This window comes from Castanea sativa, chromosome 4, assembly GCF_040712315.1.
Source record: "Castanea sativa cultivar Marrone di Chiusa Pesio chromosome 4, ASM4071231v1".
NCBI classification, from domain to species: Eukaryota; Viridiplantae; Streptophyta; class Magnoliopsida; order Fagales; family Fagaceae; genus Castanea; species Castanea sativa.
Window position 1 is genome coordinate 44,966,723 of NC_134016.1, and position 14,183 is coordinate 44,980,905.

The 14,183-nt window shown below is 34.8% G+C and overlaps 2 pseudogenes; both read right to left on the reverse strand.

Annotated features, from left to right (window-relative positions):
- Positions 1 to 589: 589 nt before the first annotated feature.
- On the reverse strand, positions 590 to 2,554 carry LOC142632989 (cytochrome P450 71A1-like; annotated as a pseudogene).
- Positions 2,555 to 9,052: 6,498 nt separating this feature from the next.
- On the reverse strand, positions 9,053 to 10,878 carry LOC142632990 (cytochrome P450 71A1-like; annotated as a pseudogene).
- Between the last annotated feature and the right edge of the window lie 3,305 nt (positions 10,879 to 14,183).

The window sequence follows — 14,183 nt, forward strand, 5'->3', positions numbered from 1 at the left end:
ATGGTCTAACAAACCAAACATTGATTCTGGACTTAGGGTACAAGTTTGGGAATGTGATAGACACTTAAACCCGCTTGATCGAATGGGCCAGCTTCCACCCATGTATTTTGTAGCCACATTATTATGAAGACCCCTGGACCCTACTTTAATCATGTAGCAATGAAGATATAATGTTTTCGCCTTCCATTGGAAGAAGACTTTGCATGCTTAGGCTTTGGCCAAGAAAGAAGAAAGAACTCAAAGAATTATAAAATCCTTGTTTTTATCCTGGAATCACTTTGATAGCGTTTCCAATGAGTATTTTCGAGGATGTTTGCTTATGCCTCGAAAAGGGAATGAATGTCTACTTTCTCAAACATCCGAATTATCTTGGAACAAAAAATTTATAAAAGTCCCTCTGGTTTGTTATCTGATCTCCTCATGCACTAAACCTTCAGCAAGTTTTCTGTGTGATGGCTAATTGTAATCATGTGTTTGCAGTAAGCTAGTACATACATCCTGAAATTTTATTTTACTCTGAACTTATTTAATATTAATAACAACAATTGACCAACACCAACCAAGACTTCTTAATAGATTATAATGTAGATTACACAGTAGGTACTATGAGAAGTGGAAATTTCTTATGAACAGTAAATCCATGTACCTCACTCATATCTAGATCAATCCTACTTCTACCACAAGGCAACTCCCAATTGAAATGGTATAAAAGATTAGCAATCACACATTCAACTGCTGCAATCCCAAATGTCATTCCAGGGCAACCGCGTCTTCCGCCACCAAATGGGATGAATTGGAAGTCTTGGCCTTTGAAATCAATTGGGTTCTTCATGAACCTCTCCGGGAGAAACTCTTTTGGTTGGTCTTATAGTTCAGGGTCTGTTTGTATTGCCCATATATTTACATAGACTGTCGTTTTCGGAGGAATATCATAACCTTCCAATTTAACACTAGCTGAAGTTTGGCGGGGACCCAAAAGTGGAATTGGTGCATGTAGTCTCAAAGTTTCTTTGATGATACATTGCAAGTACTGCATTTGAGTGATATCGATCTCATCTACTTTGGATTTCTTTCCCACCACTCTTCTTACCTCTTCTTGTGCTTTCTTCATTATACTTGGATTTTTCACTAGCTCTGCCATTGCCCATTCTAGTATTGTTGCAGTGGTATCAGTTCCTCCCACAAACATGTCCTAAATTATAAAACAATAATACAGCTTTAGTTAGTTGTGTGTGCAATCGGAGAGTGATAACCTGATTGTCCAAAATTATTAATGGGAAATATTAAATAGAAATATTTATCCATTATTCTAACATTTTTCCTAATTTGGATTGAAACTCTCACTTAATAAGGGCAGCCCAACATATGCAATTTTCAATTTAAAATGAGAGTTAGACTGTTAAGAGTAAAAACAAGGTGCAAATTAAGGATCTTTGTTTTGATATCATAACAAATCATGAAATATCACAAAAGTTTAAGCTAGTAAAAAAAATGTAAACTTAATTATTTAGCCTTTATTTTAACTACGAGAGAAGAGAGATACCAATAAGACTCCTTTGAGTTTGTCTTGAGTAAGCTCAATTTCAAGGATACCCTTCTTTTGAAGTTTGAGGAGAATATGCACAAAATCTTCCTTATCATCATTCACATTCAGGATTTTATGCTCCTCAATCACCTGATCAAGTAACGCATCTAATGCTCTTAAAGTTGCTTTCAAACTTGCAATTATGCCTGTTAAATAATCTTTCCATCCCAAGTAAGGAAAGAAATCTCCAAAACTAAAAACTGTAAATTGCATCAACATCCTTCTTGATAACTCTCCAAATGTGCTCTTACCATTTTTTACCTCAGTCCTTCTTCCAAAAACACATCTGGAAGTAATATTGTTTGAAACAGCAAGCAACATGTCAGTTAGATTAATCGGACTCTTACTGAGACATGCATGATGTATCTGATTGACAAATAGTTTGACTTCTTCTTCCCTTATAAACTGAAACGATTGCACTCTTTTCAAGCTTAGAAGTTCCAGAATAGTAACTTTTCTTGCATGTCTCCAGTAATTGCCATAGGGAGCAAATGACATATCTGTATATCCATAAGTAAAGATATTGGCAGCCGTGGTTTTAGGTCGATTTGAGAAAACAACATCATGGGTCTTCAGCATTTCTCTAGCCATCTCTGCTGATGAAATTGCGAGAGTTGGAACATGGCCCAAGTGCAAGAGCATTAGAGGGCCATACTTACTCGAAAGCTTTTCAAGTGAGTGGTGGGGCAGTTTACCGAACTCGTGGAGGTTGCCGATTACTGGCAACTTTGGAGGGGATGGAGGCAAGTTGAGTTTGCCATTGCCATTTGACTGCCGGAGTTTAAGCAATATGAAAGGTAGCAAAAGAGAGATAAGAAAAATAGCAAACAGTATCAACCCTTGTGGCTCTTGCCACCATTGCTGTGACTGTAGTGATAGGAAAGCCATTCCTAGTTTCAGTTCACCACTTGAAAGTAACAAGGATATCTTCAATCTTATAGCAGCCCTAACAGTCACAAACTTCGACATTTTGACAACATGATTCATAAATTTCAAACGGATTAGACATGGACGATCAATAAGTACAAACTTGTAGTAATCCTCTCAAATTTGGGTATGTATTACAATTCATAAATCCAAAAATGAGTATAGCAACAAACACATGGAAAGATTTGAAAATGTTAGAGATATATAAGATATATTAGCCCAATGTAATAAGCCTAAGTCCACTCCTACTTATACTAGTAGTCCAGCTTTTATTCGTCTATATATACTCATGTTAAGATTCATTGTAATACAGGTTATTGTACTACATTCTTACACAATAATAAAGATGTAGCCCTTAAGGGATTTCTCTGTAGACGTAAGCCAACAAGGTTAAACCACATAACCCACGTGTTCTCGATGTTCCTATTTTATGCTTCCCTTTCCGCATCCACTCTAACATATATAATATGGTATAACACATCACGTTACTAATATATTTAACATGGCAAGAGTCAAACTTCATTCTTAGCATCAAACAAACATTTCTACACAACAAAGAAATTTCGCCACGTGCACAACACAGATCCACCACAGTGCCATTGCTTTCCCACAGATCTGGACTCCACGGCTTCACACAACTCACACAAAACCACTGTTGCTATCTTGCAGCCATGTCTCTAATCTCTCAAGCATGTCGTGCCTCCCCTCTTAGATCTGTGCAAAGCAAGCCTTCGCCTGACAAAACCAATCATACAAACGTGCTTGATGGTATACAGCGAGAAAAACTCAAAGGTCCGGCCTCTACTGAATGCCGCACCCCCCACGCACTATCGCCGTTTCAGTGGACTTCTCCACACGTTGCCTTGGATTCCTTAAGAGCAAATCCTCCTCTAGTAACACATGCCACCCTGACAAACTCGTAGCTCACCAATCTGCCAAACCAACAAAGTCTGAGCATCCATCTCACTCGCACATGCCTACACAAACTCCTGGAGTTTTTGCCACACGTCATCATCGTCATGCTCCAATTTGTGAGAGACCGCGCCCCTGGCCCGTTTTTAATGGAGTATTGGGCCAAACCCACGTGAATGGGTGGAGTCATGTTATTGCCTCTCAAAATGGAGGTTCGACTAGTTATATTTTCCCTTTTTAGATTAAGAGTTTTACAATGGAGTCACCACTTATTTAATTATTGGAAAAATAAGAAAATCAAAATTGAAAATTTCCTCATTTTATTAATTTTCAATTGAATTTACATTGATCATAGGAAAATTACATGGCTTTGGTCCTAGATACAATCTAAGATAAAGTACATGACTTTGTTTCCTAGTTACAATCTAAAAATTGAAAATTACATGGATAAGCATTTGATCTATTAACTCTTGATCTAAGTTCGGAGGTTATATTACAAGGTGGGAAGGTGTTAAGCATTTGATCTATTAACCCTTGATCTAAGTTCGGAGGTTATATTACAAGGTGGGAAGGTGTTAGGCACCCACCTTGCCCGGTGAAACCAATTTTCTAGACTATGGTGACCAACATTCATATCACATCATCCAATATGTTATCAATCAATTTGCATATTGAATTTAAAGTGTGTGCATGTGATAAACCCTAATTCAATTTATTAATCATTTTATTTGGATTGAAAAATAAATTCTAGTGAATGTGTATGGACGGTGATATCCTAGATTCAAGAATTGAATAGAATTATTAAACAAACATCTTTTTCAAGTTTTTGATGTGGATTTAAGATTTAAACTAGTGTTATGCATGAACATGTGATGAATAACCAAGAACTTGTGAAGAACACATAAGAACATTTAAGAACATTCAAACATATTCAAGGAAATTTAAATGGTTATTATCATGCTTTAATCTTAAATTTTCATCATCACAACAACAAAACAAGTTAGGGAAAGAGATTATACCTTCATACAAGATCCATATGGTGGAGGAGGAGACTCTTGGTACAGGTCCTAAAGATGGGAGGAAAAGAAGAGTTATGAGAGAAAGGGTGAATCTCACTCAATACCTTGAGTCTCAAGAAGACCAAGATATGACAAGACTACTCAACTTCCTAAAACTCAAAAGAGGAGAAGAGATGGGTTTTTTTTTTTTTTTTTTAAATGAATGAGAGGGGGGTTTATATAGTAGTGGTGGAAAAAATATGAATGGAAGACCATTAATAAGGGTTGACAAAGAATCATGAACCTAAACCTCATTTTAGCCTTGGGAGAAAACTGGAGTATTAAATGGAGAGATTTGTGGAAGTGAGGAGCAAGCCAAAATTCGGTTTTCCCGTAACTGCTGTAACAGCCTGTAGAGCCAATTTCAAAAAATCATATCTGACTCAATTCTGATCGGAATTGTTTCGTTCTTGTGCTCAAATTGAAGCCCCGGATGTCTAGTTCCTGGGAAAATTAACCTCATTCATAGATTCAAAATACTCTAAGAGATATCGATGAAATAGTGAGCAGAGGTCATTTGTTAAAACATGGTTTCAGCACATTAACCTTAATAGGTCCCAAATTAACTCCCAATTAACATTAAATGGCTCCAATCACTCCCATTTTAGATTTAATTGGTTACAAATTTACTCTAATTAAAAGATAATTGCACAAATTACTTATTGAATAATTAATGTTTAACTATCTAATTAATTAGGTGTGTGAACCTTACCATAAAATGTAGTCCTAACCAATCAAATTATGACACATCATTAATCTCAAATTGATTATACATATAACCAATTGAAATTAATTATTCATAATCACATATAGTCAGACTCAATTTGTGACAGTGCATCTCAGTCATTAAAACTTGATTTGATTATAACTCTCAATCGGGTGGTCTGATTAGGGCTTATGACCAATCAATTTAATCGTTACAACATTGAGATTATTTTGGTAAAATGAGATTAAGGATCTAATGACTAGAATCAAGATGCATATTTCCAAGAAAAAATTACCATTTTACCCTCCAAGTGAGATTAAATACGGGTTACAAAATGAGGTGTCAACACAGTCACATGCCGAAAACTACATCAGCCTTATTATGACGTCAGCCCTAGCCATGTCAGCTCGCCACGTCGGCGAGACTCCACGTCATCACTACATCATCTTTGACTTTAACTCTGCTGACCCGGACCGACCATACCCAGACTTCCGGATCTAACCTGTGGACCTTCACTATTGCTAACCGTTGACTTTTGCTTAGTGTTGACCTTAAGTTGACTTTGACTTCTTGTATTGATCATTGACCAAAAGTCAAAATTTTTGAAAATGCCTATCTTACTCAATTTTTCACATAAATTCCGATTTTGGACTCTATTTCTTCATTTAAAGCTCCAAAATTGATCAATTGGCACATTCTTCATCATGGTTTCTTCAAAGGCATTCTTTAAGGGATTTTTTCATGCTTATTCAACCTCAAATCTTCATCAAGTCTCCACCTTGATTTTAAGAGAGGGTATTAGAGATATATTAGATATATTAGTCCAATATAATAGGCCCAAACTCATTCCTACTTGTACTAGTAGTCTAAGATTTAGTCGCTTATATATACTCATGATCCATCTCATTGTAACACAGGGTATTGTTCTACACTCTTACATAATAATAAAGATGTAGTGTTTAAGAGATTCCTCCATAGATGTATGCTAATAAGGCTGAACCACGTAACTCTTGTATTCTCGTTGTTCCGCATCTATTATAACAGATACAATATGATATAACACATCGCATTGCTAATATTTAACAAAAAAATAGTCAGATGCATACTATCATTGTTATGAATTCGAAACACGTGTAAACTTGTAGAAGTTAAAACCTACTTACCAAATTATTAACATCTTATCATTAATATCCCCAGTTTGTTTTATGGATACCTTCTTTTCTAATCTTTATAATTAAGTAGCTTTTGGCCACAAATGTTGTTTTTTGTATTGTTGCAACCCCCCCCCCCCCCCCCCCCGCGCGGGAATCTGTAGCTCTTTAGACTTTGGAGACACAATTATAGAATTGGAGGTACATGGACGCGACTGTCAAGTCTTGATTCTTTAAGCTTGTCAATCACCATCTATGATTAACATAATTAAACATCATGTGAATTGTATGACTGGAATTGTTAAATCACACATGAGAACATATTGTACACAACTTTTGCCACTCATTACATGAGAATTGTGAAAAAAATTGTGTAAGCTTTTGTCGTCTTATCATTGCTTGCAATCATGAGGCCCATCTTCTTAAATAACTTTATCATTTTAGACCCTATACCTGGTAATAAAGTAATAAACATTGTCTATCCTCAAGAAACGACTTGTGACTATCCTAAGTTTTTTTTATACCCAATAAAATCAAACTTTAGTCCACTCTACAATATATTAGAGTCTTTCAAGTAAAAAAAAAAAGTCTAAAAAAATTGCACATTACTATTTTTTATTTCATACAAAATAAAAATAAAAATTTATATATGACCCCTCAAAAATAAATTCATAGCTCCACCACTGTTCATAACTAAGTATAAATAACTAAAATTTCTCTTATCCCTCATGCAATTTCAATATATAACTTAGACCATTCTGAAATTTATTTTTATCCTGAAACTATTCAAGCATCAAAATATCTTCTAAGGTAACTCAAGAAAAAGAGAAATAACAAACAACAAGAACCATAACTTCTTATTGATTATATTTGGAAAGTAATTGGTACTTTGAGAAGTGAAAATTTCTTTAAAATAGTTCAAACCAAGGAAGTCAATATTGTACCGGACGCTGTACCGGTTTGACCACCGGTACGATATATTTCGGATACCGGTCAATACCGGTGTACCGTTTCGGGTTTACCGCTATTTTATATATATATGTATATATACACACAGACAGACACACAAACACACCAAAATCTCTAGAACCATGTTTATAAACATATAATATTTCACTTATATTATAGTAAATATAAAAGTTTATTATAAAACATTACCTCAATTCAGAACAAATTATTCATAGTTTTAGACTTTAGTATCAAATAAAAGAAAAAAAAAACACAATATAAAAAATAGAAAGCTTAGTTGTTTATTGCATACTAAGAAAACAAATAATACTAAGAAGTTAATGTAAATAAGTTACCATTATGCCTTTACAAAAATTCAAAAATTACAAAACTATAAAAAATAAAAAAATAAAAAAAGTTTTTTTATGTACTGGCCGATACGCCCGGTACCGGCCGGTATTGCCCGAAATTGGCCGGTATGGCCGGTACGCGACCGGTACAGCCGGTATTTTTTCCGGTACAATATAGAAGTATACCGGTACCGGTGCACTAGCCGGTACGGTATCGGCCACACTGGTTCAAACTCCATATACCTCAAATTTCTTTTACTTCATCATACACAGTTGAGAAAGATTCCAATAATTGTCTTAACAAAATAAGATTAGGTTGAATTTGTCTTTCGAATAACAAGAATTTAGAAATTTCATTTTGCCTTTTTGATAATTCTTGATGCAATTTCAACATTGTCGGACTTTGAGTTGTACTATTTTACCTCAAAATCAATTGGCAACAAGAAAGATATACTCAAATCTTTTATGACTTTTAATATCACACTCCGTGGACCTATTTTAGAGTAGTTGTAGAGAGTCAAATTGTGGTCTCCTAACAATCCCTCCCTCACAATGACACTCTCATGACTCGAACCCATGCCCTTGGCTCTGATACCATTTGCTAGACTATGAACTGTGTCATTCCACCTCAAAACCAATTGGTAACAAGAAAACACACTCAAATTTTTTATGACCTTCAAAATTACACCACGCAAGCCAATTTTTAGAATGGTTGTAAAGAGTCAAATTATAGTCTTCTAACAAACACATTCTGAAAAGTTGCTTCTACATGTTGGCTTTTGATAGTTTTTTTTTTTTTTTTAATGCAGCTCTTTAGTTATATATTTTAAGTCTTAACTCTTTAGGAGATGATACTATAAATAAATTAATATGTAAAAAGATAAGTTGTATAAAGATCACATGGAATCTTGCAAAGTTTTGCTCATGCATTTAAAGATGTAAAAAATTGTAGACTACCACATCACCTAAATTCTTCGAATTACATGTTTAAGCAAATAAAAAATTCAGACATATTTAGTTTTATACAAAAATAATTCTGTGAACCGTATGGTCTTAATTGTGAGGGTGTTTGCTACATGAGGGTGCATGTGCTTAATTGAGTCCTATACATTATGTGTGTACTAAGTCGATCCTAATCTATAGAAGCAACTCGAAAAAACTCCAATAGCATTTAGTCTATTTTGGAAATATTACATCAATTCTTCTACAACCACATACATTGACACACGTCATGACATTCTCACCTTTAATATCCATAAGAATAAAGAACTCAAATTTTTGACATCCTCCATTTGTTTTTAATAGCCTCATACATCCCCAAGTCTTATTTTATTTTGAAATATTCAAAGCTTTAATAACATTGATTGATATCTGCAAAAAAAGAGAAATAACAAAACAACAACCATGACTTCTTCTTAATAGATTATATTTGTAGAGTACAAAGTTGGTACTAGGAGAAGTGGAGATTTCCTATGAATAGTAATTCCATATGCCTCGGTCATATCTAGGTCCTTCATAACTTCACCACCAGGCAACTTCCAGTTGAAATGGTATAAAAGATTAGCTATCACATATTCAGCTGAAGCAATCCCAAATGTCATTCCTGGGCAACCCCATCTCCCACCACCAAATGGGATGAAATGAAAGTCTTGACCCTTGAAATCAGCTGAACTCTTCAGGAACCTCTCTGGGAGAAACTCTCCTGCTTGGTCCCATGATTTAGGGTCTGTTTGTATTGCCCATGCATTTACATAAACTGTCATTTTTGAGGGAATATCATAACCCCCCAATTTAACATTGGTTGAAGTTTTACAAGGAACTAAAAGTGGAATTGGTGCATGTAGTCTCAAAGTTTCTTTAATGATACATTTCAAGTACTGCAAATGGGCGATATCAGTATCATCTAGTTTTGATTTATTTCCAATCACTCTTCTTACCTCTTCTTGGGCTTTCTTCATTATATTCGGATTTCTCACTAGCTCTGCAATTGTCCATTCTATTGTTGTTGCAGTAGTTTCAGTTCCTCCAGTAAACATGTCCTGCAAATTATAAAAGCATTATCAACTTTGCTATGGAAACTTTTTTCATAACTTGTTGAGACGGAAATTGTAAGCAGTGAAAAATCAATTTTACCAGAAACCATCACTATTTCGCTTTTATTTTTCACTACTGACAACCTGCCACCTCATGATAAGTTGTTAAAATAGTTGTGGAATAAATTGTGTCCCCTCTACATTTTATTCAAACATATAGCTTTAGCCAGGTGTGTGTGATTGGATACTCGGATATAAATGAGAGATAAAAATATACCAGTATGACTGCTTTGAGATTGTCTTGGGTAAGCTCAATTCCAAGCATGCCCTCCTTTTGAAGCTTGAGGAGAATATGCAATAAGTCTTTTTTATCATCATTCTCAATCACGTTCAGGATCTTATGCTCTTCAATCAATTGATCAAGTAATGCATCCACCGCTCTTGATGTTGCTTTCAAACTAGCAATCAAACCTGTTAAATTATCCATCCATCCCAAAGAAGGAAAGAAATCTCCAAAACTAAAAGCAGTGACTTGCATTGCCATCCTTCTTGATAACTCTCCGAATGTGCTCTTACAATCTTTTACCTCAGTCTTTTTCCAAAAACACATCTAGAAGAAATATTGCTTGAAACAGCAAGCAACATGTCAGTTAGATTAACTAGACTTTTACTGAGACGTGCTTCTTGTATCTGATTCACAAGTAGTGTGACTTCTTCTTCCCTCACAAACTGAAACGATTGCACTCTTTTCGGGCTTAGAAGTTGAAGAAGCGTAACTTTTTTCACATGTTTCCAGTAATCACCATAGGGTGCAAATCCCACATTTACACATCCATAAGTAAAGATATTGGCAGCTGTGGTTTTGGGTCTATTTGAGAATACAATATCATGGGTTTTCATTATTTCTCGAGCCATCTCTGCGGATGAAACCACAAGAGTTGGAACATGGCCCAAGTGCAAGAGCATTAGAGGGCCATACTTGATAGCAGTCTAAGAGAGCGGTGAGGCAGTCTACCAAGCTGGTGGAGGTTGCCTATTACAGGCAATTTTGGAGGGGATGGAGGCAAGTTGAGTTTGCCTTTGCCATCTAACTGGCGGAGTTTAAACAATAAGAAAGGTAACAGAAGAGAGAAAAGAAAAAGAGCAAACTGCGTCACTCCATGTAGCTCTTGCCACAATCGCTGTGATAGTAGTGATAAGAAAGCCATTTCTAGTTTCAGTTCACTGCACGAGAGTAACAAGTTATCTTCAATCTTATAGCAGCCCTATACGGTCACAAACTTCGACATTTTGACAACGTGATTCATGATTTTCATTTAGATTAGACATGGACTATTAACAAGTGCTTATACAGTTATACGCTTGTAATAATCTTCCTAGTGGAGACAAAAGTTTACTGTATTTTTACAGGAGTTCTAGAGGAAAACTTGCTAGTTTCTGAATTCCTTCTCACTTCTCATTAGCCGATGTAGGACAAGATATTGTCATGGTGATTTTTTTTTTTTTTTTTAATGGTAATATTTGTAACTGTAAATTAGCATTCTATTTCCTTATTTTTAAGGATGTCTAATCAAATTAAAGTTTTATATTTATTATAGTTTTTTTTTTTTTGGAGTCATAATAATTCTTTAAAAAAAATCAATTTTTCAAATTAATATTTGATAAAGAAAAATGTCAACAGTTGACCTAAGGTCACTGATTTATGAAGTATTTTTAAAAACTTTCTATTAGAAAAGAAAAAAATAATGAATTTTTTTTTTACAAATTTTATGTTATTCATAAAAATTGTATTAAAACTTTAATAATTGCTTTTATTTTTTTTATTTTTTTGAGGGTCTAGTAAATTGCTTTTAGAAATTCTTTATTTATTCATGGTATGAACCACCACAAAGACATGTGTCAGATCATACAACAAAAATATTTAGGTTTTTAAAATAATTAAAAACAAGCTATTTAAGCTAATGTGTTTTGAATTATATAAAAGTGCCCATAGTATAAAGTTGCCTCTCTTGCCTACAATGTCTTGCAAATAAAGAATATTGTGAATTTTTTTTATATTAAAAAAAAAATCAGTGATGTTGAGTTTGTTGTCACGTAATATGAGCACCTGCCAATGGTCTTGTATGGTCACTTGATTGAGGAGATGTGGCCATTTTGATCGTCCACACCTCTTGTCATGATCATATTGAAGATTTTTGTGGACATACCCAATGTACGTACCATTTCAACAAGTCTTATCCAACGCAATTCATGCTCGAGACCTAGCAACATCAAAATATATATATATATATATATACACCAAGAAAATATCAAAGTTTGTCCAAGTCTTTTGTACGAATTCACTTTTTCCCCCTCGGGAAAGCCAAGAAGGGTAACAAATTCACTTTTCTCTGGAAAAATAGCATTAAAAATTAAATACACACATGGGTGACACACAGAAATCTAATTAAATTATTCTTTGCAAGCAGGTAAGTATAGAATGAAACAACCCAGGGGGTTGGCTGAGTTGGTAGAGCTCTCAGTCTCAAAGTGCTTGTACTGGGCTCGACTGGGTGTGCTCCCTAGTTCGAGTCTTGCTACCTGCACTTTGAAAAGAATTTCCTGGGCCAGTGCTTTACCCCTTCGTAGGGCTCTCCCGGCACGAACAGTGATTAGTCTCTGGTTGAAAGCCTTGAGGATACACTGTGGTCAACCAAAAAAAAAAAAAAAAAAAAAAAAAAAAAAAAAAGTATAGAATGAAACATCAATTCATTCACTCAAGGGCCTCATAAAGAGAAATCTTAACATGAGATTAATTTTGTCCAATATATATATACAACTCTCAGATTCTTCTGCAGCATCCTTCGGTTAGGTAAAGATAGAAAATTGTCGGCAATGGCACACAGAAAGACCATTCACTATGAAACCCCAAGCCTAAATAGAAAAATCTCATTGCGTCTGATTTATCATCTCCTAGTTAAATTACTGATTTTCTTAAAAATTAAAACTTTAAATAAATTGTAAATTTAATTATTTAACTATTGTTCTAACACTCTCTCTCATATGTGAGATTAAACTCTCCCTAATAAGTGAAGTCTAACACGTAAGATTTTTAACATTTTAAATGAAAGATAAAGTAAAGTCGAAGATCAAAAACTTAGGATCTCCTCTCATGATACCATGATAATAAATTATCAATTCTCTCAAAAGTTCAAACTTAAGAATTGGTATCATCACACTATCACTTACTGTCTTCAGCATGTGCGGGGGCCATGGGCCAAGCACCTACTCCATCATGGCTAGGTGCCCCAAATTCTCATGAGTTTGAAACAATGCCTCATCCTAAATTATACTTCAAATGCAAGCATAAATCCAGTTTTTATCCATCAAAACTATATTAACGTTACTACTAAAGATTTGCAAATATACCCTGCATAATTCCACCCAAGAAGCAACTGACACTCCAAATATAAGGTCTATTTGGAATCCGTTTATTTTATTGAAATTAAAATTTTTTTGCTGAAAGTACTATAGATAAAGGTAAAAATTAGCTGAAATAGTACAATAGAACCTATGAATAATACTAAAAAGTGCAATGAGACCCATGAATAGTGGCAAAAATAAGTTGAATAATAAAATAAGTTGCCAAAAATAATCTTTGCCAAACAGACACATAATAGGATAACTCCATCTGTGTCCTGTAAAATTATTAGAAGAATTCAACTCATTTGCCATGACATAAACTGATGGATAGTGCCAACTTAATGAGTGAGGCAAATAGGCATCTGCCTAAGGTCTCCAATGAAAAAGGCCTCCAAATTTTTATCAATAGAGATATCCGTGTACTAATGAAAGTATTAATTAAGCCTCAAATATACCTATAAATAAAAAATATTTTTTTAATCAAAGAGACACTACAAAAAACGCGTTTTTGGGCCGCATTTTTTAGCCGCGTTTTCGTAAAACGCAGCTACAGACAGGGATTTTGAACCGCGTTTATTAAAAACGCAGCTCCAGGAATGACAAATAGCCGCGTTTACTAAACGCGGCTATAGACCCGCTTTGAAGCCGCGTTCTTGGGCGTTGAGGCTGCGTTTGGTTGGGTAGGACCTAAAAACGCGGCTATAAGGATTTTTTTATTTTTTTTCATTATTTCTAGAGCTGCGTTTGATTAAACGCAGCTCCAGACATGTTGAAGCTGCGTTTAATTAAACGCAACCTTCAAGCATAACCGGAGCGTTTAATCAAACGCGGCCTAACATTTAGTATAAAAAAAAAAAAAAAAATCCCTAAATCAGATCACTCTCCCTAAATCATCTCCACCCACTCCTCCAACGAAGAAGAAGAAGAAGAGTGCGTAGGTTAAGCGAATCTCCTTTCTTCTCATTGTGCGCACGTTAAGCCCCAGTTTGGAAAAAAAAAATTAGCGAAAATAATAAGGCTTTAGAGATAGAGAGATTTGAGAGATTATTATTGATGATCGATGTCGAAAATGAAGCATCTACTGAGAAAGCTTCACATCGGTGGTGGTGGA